Source organism: Odontesthes bonariensis, unplaced genomic scaffold, assembly GCF_027942865.1.
Source record: "Odontesthes bonariensis isolate fOdoBon6 unplaced genomic scaffold, fOdoBon6.hap1 scaffold_110, whole genome shotgun sequence".
NCBI lineage: Eukaryota > Metazoa > Chordata > Actinopteri > Atheriniformes > Atherinopsidae > Odontesthes > Odontesthes bonariensis.
In genome coordinates, this window is record NW_027457369.1 from 57,501 (window position 1) to 65,000 (window position 7,500).

The window sequence follows — 7,500 nt, forward strand, 5'->3', positions numbered from 1 at the left end:
CTCCAGGGGCTGCGGGTTGGGTGCCTAGGCCGGGGAGGGGTGCTTAAGTGTGGGTACACAGGTGTGGATGGAGGGCCTGGAGCCTGGTTCTTTTTCTTTTTCCCTTTTTTTTTCAAAGTGTCTTACAGTACCAGGGGCGTGGAGCTCCAGGGGCTGCGGGTTGGGTGGCTAGGCCGGGGAGGGGTGCTTAAGTGTGGGTACACAGGTTTGGATGGAGGGCCTGGAGCCTGGTTCTCCTTAACCCTAGCCCTAGCCCCAACCCCAGCCGTAACCCTAACCCCGGCCCCAGCCCTGACTCTAGCCCCAGCCCTTACCCTAACCCAACCTAAACCCTGCCTCCAGCCCTAACCCCAGCCCCAACCCTAACCCTAACCCCAACCCCAACCCCAACCCTAACCCTAACCCTAACCCTAGCCCTAGCCCCAGCCCCAACCCTAACCCTAACCCCAGCTCCAACCCTAACCCTAACCCCAGCCCCAGCCCCAACCCTGATCCTGCCGGAGGGGCTGGAGCCCGGTTCTCCTTAACCCTAACCCCAGCCCCAACCCTAACCCTAACCCCAGCCCCAACCCTAACCCTAACCCCAGCTCCAGCCCTAACCCCAGCCCCAGCCCCAAACCGGCCCTAGGGCCTGGAGCCCGGTTCTCCTCAACCCTAACCCCAGCTCTAACCCTAACCCGGCTGGAGGGCATGGAGCCCGGTTCTCCTTAACCCTAACCCCAGCCCCAACCCTAACCCTAACCCCAGCTCTAGCCCTAACCCCAGCCCCAGCCCCAAACCGGCCCTAGGGCCTGGAGCCCGGTTCTCCTTAACCCTAACCCCAGCTCTAACCCTAACCCGGCTGGAGGGCATGGAGCCCGGTTCTCCTTAACCCTAACCCCAGCCCCAGCCCCAAACCTAACCCTAACCCGGCCGGAGGGGCTGGAGCCCGGTTCTCCTTAACCCTAACCCGGGGTCGGCTTGTTTGAGAAAGAAACCCAGGAATCGCCTTCTTTTCCCGAGTTAAGACGAAATACGGATTTTTGTAAAAAAAAGATTTCCTTGGGCCAAACCAAGTTCAGACTCTTTAGTCCTTCATATATAGCCATTCCGAGTAGGTTCCATGCACAAAACCTCTTTAAATGGCCTTTTTTTGACAAAGAAACCCAGGAATCGCCTTCTTTTCCCGAGTTAAGACCAAATACGGATTTTTGTTAAAAAATGATTTCCTTGGGCCAAACCAAGTTCAGACTCCTTAGTCCGTTATGTCTATGTTCATTCTGAGTAGGTTCCATGCACAAACCTCTTTAAATGGCCTTTTTTGAGAGAGAAACCCAGGAATCGCCTTCTTTTCCCGAGTTAAGACGAAATACGGATTTTTGTTAAAAAATGATTTCCTTGGGCCAAACCAAGTTCAGACTCCTTAGTCCGTTATGTATATGTTCATTCTGAGTAGGTTCCATGCTTAAACCTCTTTAAATTGCCTTTTTTGAGAAAGAAACACCGCAAAAGCTTTCCTTTGCGGAGTGATGTCGTTGCGCAGGGCATGAGTGCCTGGATGTTCTGAGAGGGGAGCAGGGATGAATGCCTGACCGAGGAGAGGTGCTGAAACTCGGCCTGGATGTGTGTCTGTGCGCAGGGCATGAGTGCCTGGATGCTGTGAGAGGGGAGCAGGGATGAATGCTGGACCGAGGAGAGGTGCTGAAACTCGGCCTGGATGTGTGTCTGTGCGCAGGGCATGAGTGCCTGGATGCTGTGAGAGGGGAGCAGGGATGAATGCTGGACCGAGGAGAGGTGCTGAAACTCGGCCTGGGTGTGTGACTGTGCGCAGGGCATGAGTGCCTGGATGCTGTGAGAGGGGAGCAGGGATGAATGCCTGACCGAGGAGAGGTGCTGAAACTCGGCCTGGATGTGTCATTGCGCAGGGCATGAGTGCCTGGATGCTATGAGAGTGGAGCAGGGATGAATGCTGGACCGAGGAGAGGTGCTGAAACTCGGCCAGGATGTGTGTCTGTGCGCAGGGCATGAGTGCCTGGATGCTGTGAGAGGGGAGCAGGGATGAATGCTGGACCGAGGAGAGGTGCTGAAACTCGGCCTGGGTGTGTGACTGTGCGCAGGGCATGAGTGCCTGGATGCTGTGAGAGGGGAGCAGGGATGAATGCCTGACCGAGGAGAGGTGCTGAAACTCGGCCTGGATGTGTCATTGCGCAGGGCATGAGTGCCTGGATGCTATGAGAGTGGAGCAGGGATGAATGCTGGACCGAGCAGAGGTGCTGAAACTCGGCCTGGATGTGTGTCTGTGCGCAGGGCATGAGTGCCTGGATGCTATGAGAGTGGAGCAGGGATGAATGCTGGACCGAGGAGAGGTGCTGAAACTCGGCCAGGATGTGTGTCTGTGCGCAGGGCATGAGTGCCTGGATGCTATGAGAGTGGAGCAGGGATGAATGCTGGACCGAGCAGAGGTGCTGAAACTCGGCCTGGATGTGTGTCTGTGCGCAGGGCATGAGTGCCTGGATGCTATGAGAGTGGAGCAGGGATGAATGCTGGACCGAGGAGAGGTGCTGAAACTCGGCCAGGATGTGTGTCTGTGCGCAGGGCATGAGTGCCTGGATGCTATGAGAGTGGAGCAGGGATGAATGCTGGACCGAGGAGAGGTGCTGAAACTCGGCCTGGATCTGTGTCTGTGACTGGACGTTATGAGAGGGGAGCAGGGATGAATTCCTGACCGAGGAGAGGTGCTGAAACTCGGCCTGGATGTGTCATTGCACAGGGCATGAGTGCCTGGATGTTCTGAGAGGGGAGCAGGGATGAATGCTGGACCGAGGAGAGGTGCTGAAACTCGGCCTGGATCTGTGTCTGTGACTGGACGTTATGAGAGGGGAGCAGGGATGAATTCCTGACCGAGGAGAGGTGCTGAAACTCGGCCTGGATGTGTCATTGCACAGGGCATGAGTGCCTGGACGTTATGAGAGGGGAGCAGGGATGATTGCCTGACCGAAGAGAGGTGCTGAAACTCGGCCTGGATGTGTGTCTCTGGGCCGGGCATGAGAGACTGGCTGTTGGGAGAGGACGGCAGCCATGAATACTGGACCGAGGAGAGGTGCTGAAACTCGGCCTGGATGTGTGTCTGTGGGCAGGGCACGAGAGCCTGGATGTTGGGCATGAATCCCAGTTCAAAAAAAGGACCTTTTCTGAAAGAAACACAGGAATCGCCTTCTTTTCCCGAGTTAAGACGAAATACGGATTTTTGTTAAAAAGTGATTTCCTTGGGCCAGAACAAGTTCAGACTCCTTGGTCCTTCATATATACATACATATATATCCATTCTAAGTAAGTTCCATGCATAAACCTGCACAAACCCGGATAAATGGCCTCTTTTGGGATCAAAACACAGGAATCGCCTTCTTTTCCCGAGTTAAGACGAAATACGGATTTTTGTTAAAAAGTGATTTCCTTGGGCCAGAACAAGTTCAGACTCCTTAGTCCTTCATATATACATACATATATATCCATTCTAAGGAAGTTCCATGCATAAACCTGCACAAACCCGGATAAATGGCCTCTTTTGGGATCAAAACACAGGAATCGCCTTCTTTTCCCGAGTTAAGACGAAATACGGATTTTTGTTAAAAAGTGATTTCCTTGGGCCAGAACAAGTTCAGACTCCTTAGTCCTTCATATATACATAGAGATATATCCATTCTAAGTAAGTTCCATGCATAAACCTGCACAAACCCGGATAAATGGCCTCTTTTGAGATCAAAACACAGGAATCGCCTTCTTTTCCCGAGTTAAGACGAAATACGGATTTTTGTTAAAAAGTGATTTCCTTGGGCCAGAACAAGTTCAGACTCCTTAGTCCTTCATATATACATAGAGATATATCCATTCTAAGTAAGTTCCATGCATAAACCTGCACAAACCCGGATAAATGGCCTCTTTTGAGATCAAAACACAGGAATCGCCTTCTTTTCCCGAGTTAAGACCAAATACGGATTTTTGTTAAAAAGTGATTTCCTTGGGCCAGAACAAGTTCAGACTCCTTAGTAGGAACCATGCACACACCTCTTTAAATGACCTTTATCCCGGTTCAGAAAAACGCCAAAGTGTCAAAAAGTACCAGGGGCATGAAGCCCGGTTCAGAAAAACGTCAAAGTGTCAAAAAGTACCAGGGGCATGAAGCCCGGTTCAGAAAAACGTCAAAGTGTCAAAAAGTACCAGGGGCATGAAGCCCGGTTCAGAAAAACGTCAAAGTGTCAAAAAGTACCAGGGGCATGAAGCCCGGTTCAGAAAAACGTCAAAGTGTCAAAAAGTACCAGGGGCATGAAGCCCGGTTCAGAAAAACGTCAAAGTGTCAAAAAGTACCAGGGGCATGAAGCCCGGTTGAGAAATATTTTCTGAGTGCCAAAAAGTACCAGGGGTGAGAATCCCGGTTCAGAAAATTTTCTAAGTGCCACATAGTACCAGAGGTGAAAAAGTTTATAGTACCAGGGGTGATAAAGTTGGAAAAAATTTCTGTCAGAGAACGGGAAAAGGGGACGATGGGCCGAGTCAGCCCAAGGCCCGCCCCTATTCTCCCACACGACGAGGTTATTAGCAGACGACGAAAACACCATCTGCACGATTTCAGAAACCCAGTTTTCGGAAAAATATCTGAGTACCAGACTGGGACGGTGAATTGATAATCCGAAAGATGACACTTTCCACGGCCTGAAATGATGGAGGAAGGGGGCAAAAGCTCCAGCCTGGCTCCTGGAGGAGGGGTCCAAAGGCAAGAACGTGTGTCCGAGGATGGGTGCAGGAGAGCGGATTCAAGGCGCGGCTGACCGCTGGAAGCTCCAGGCCGGTTCCTGGAAGATGGGAGGCCGACTTTGGCAGAGCATGAGTCCGAGGAAGGTGCTGGAGAGCGGATTCAAGGCGCGGCTGACCGCTGGAAGCTCCAGGCTGGTTCTTTGAAGATGTGAGGCCGGCCTGGAGGAGAATGAGTCCGAGGAAGGTGCTGGAGAGCGGATTCAAGGTGCGGCTGACCGCTGGAAGCTCCAGGCTGGTTCTTTGAAGATGTGAGGCCGGCCTGGAGGAGCATGAGTCCGAGGAAGGTGCTTGAGAGCGGATTCAAGGTGCGGCTGACCGCTGGAAGCTCCAGGCTGGTTCTTTGAAGATGTGAGGCCGGCCTGGAGGAGAATGAGTCCGAGATAGGTGCTGGAGAGCGGATTCAAGGTGCGGCTGACCGCTGGAAGCTCCAGGCTGGTTCCTGGAAGATGTGAGGCCGACTTTGGCAGAGCATGAGTCCGAGGAAGGTGCTTGAGAGCGGATTCAAGGTGCGGCTGACCGCTAGAAGCTCCAGGCTGGTTCCTGGAAGATGTGAGGCCGACTTTGGCAGAGCATGAGTCCGAGGAAGGTGCTGGAGAGCGGATTCAAGGTGCGGCTGACCGCTGGAAGCTCCAGGCTGGTTCTTTGAAGATGTGAGGCCGGCCTGGAGGAGAATGAGTCCGAGATAGGTGCTGGAGAGCGGATTCAAGGTGCGGCTGACCGCTGGAAGCTCCAGGCTGGTTCCTGGAAGATGGGAGGCCGACTTTGGCAGAGCATGAGTCCGAGGAAGGTGCTTGAGAGCGGATTCAAGGCGCGGCTGACCGCTAAAGGCTCCAGGCTGGTTCCTGGAAGATGGGAGGCCGGCCTGGAGGAGAATGTGTCCGAGGAAGGTGCTGGAGAGCGGATTCAAGGTGCGGCTGACCGCTGGAAGCTCCAGGCTGGTTCCTGGAAGATGGGAGGCCGACTTTGGCAGAGCATGAGTCCGAGGAAGGTGCTGGAGAGCGGATTCAAGGCGCGGCTGACCGCTAAAGGCTCCAGGCTGGTTCTTTGAAGATGTGAGGCCGGCCTGGAGGAGAGTGTGTCCGAGATAGGTGCTGGAGAGCGGATTCAAGGCGCGGCTGACCGCTGGAAGCTCCAGGCTGGTTCCTGGAAGATGGGAGGCCGACTTTGGCAGAGCATGAGTCCGAGGAAGGTGCTGGAGAGCGGATTCAAGGTGCGGCTGACCGCTGGAAGCTCCAGGCTGGTTCTTTGAAGATGTGAGGCCGGCCTGGAGGAGAATGAGTCCGAGGAAGGTGCTGGAGAGCGGATTCAAGGTGCGGCTGACCGCTGGTAGCTCCAGGCTGGTTCTTTGAAGATGTGAGGCCGGCCTGGAGGAGCATGAGTCCGAGGAAGGTGCTTGAGAGCGGATTCAAGGTGCGGCTGACCGCTGGAAGCTCCAGGCTGGTTCTTTGAAGATGTGAGGCCGGCCTGGAGGAGAATGAGTCCGAGATAGGTGCTGGAGAGCGGATTCAAGGTGCGGCTGACCGCTGGAAGCTCCAGGCTGGTTCCTGGAAGATGTGAGGCCGACTTTGGCAGAGCATGAGTCCGAGGAAGGTGCTTGAGAGCGGATTCAAGGTGCGGCTGACCGCTAGAAGCTCCAGGCTGGTTCCTGGAAGATGTGAGGCCGACTTTGGCAGAGCATGAGTCCGAGGAAGGTGCTGGAGAGCGGATTCAAGGTGCGGCTGACCGCTGGAAGCTCCAGGCTGGTTCTTTGAAGATGTGAGGCCGGCCTGGAGGAGAATGAGTCCGAGATAGGTGCTGGAGAGCGGATTCAAGGTGCGGCTGACCGCTGGAAGCTCCAGGCTGGTTCCTGGAAGATGTGAGGCCGACTTTGGCAGAGCATGAGTCCGAGGAAGGTGCTTGAGAGCGGATTCAAGGTGCGGTTGACCGCTAGAAGCTCCAGGCTGGTTCCTGGAAGATGTGAGGCCGACTTTGGCAGAGCATGAGTCCGAGGAAGGTGCTGGAGAGCGGATTCAAGGTGCGGCTGACCGCTGGAAGCTCCAGGCTGGTTCTTTGAAGATGTGAGGCCGGCCTGGAGGAGAATGAGTCCGAGGAAGGTGCTGGAGAGCGGATTCAAGGTGCGGCTGACCGCTGGAAGCTCCAGGCTGGTTCTTTGAAGATGTGAGGCCGGCCTGGAGGAGCATGAGTCCGAGGAAGGTGCTTGAGAGCGGATTCAAGGTGCGGCTGACCGCTGGAAGCTCCAGGCTGGTTCTTTGAAGATGTGAGGCCGGCCTGGAGGAGAATGAGTCCGAGATAGGTGCTGGAGAGCGGATTCAAGGTGCGGCTGACCGCTGGAAGCTCCAGGCTGGTTCCTGGAAGATGGGAGGCCGACTTTGGCAGAGCTTGAGTCCGAGGAAGGTGCTGGAGAGCGGATTCAAGGTGCGGCTGACCGCTGGAAGCTCCAGGCTGGTTCTTTGAAGATGTGAGGCCGGCCTGGAGGAGAATGAGTCCGAGATAGGTGCTGGAGAGCGGATTCAAGGTGCGGCTGACCGCTGGAAGCTCCAGGCTGGTTCCTGGAAGATGTGAGGCCGACTTTGGCAGAGCATGAGTCCGAGGAAGGTGCTTGAGAGCGGATTCAAGGTGCGGCTGACCGCTAGAAGCTCCAGGCTGGTTCCTGGAAGATGGGAGGCCGACTTTGGCAGAGCATGAGTCCGAGGAAGGTGCTGGAGAGCG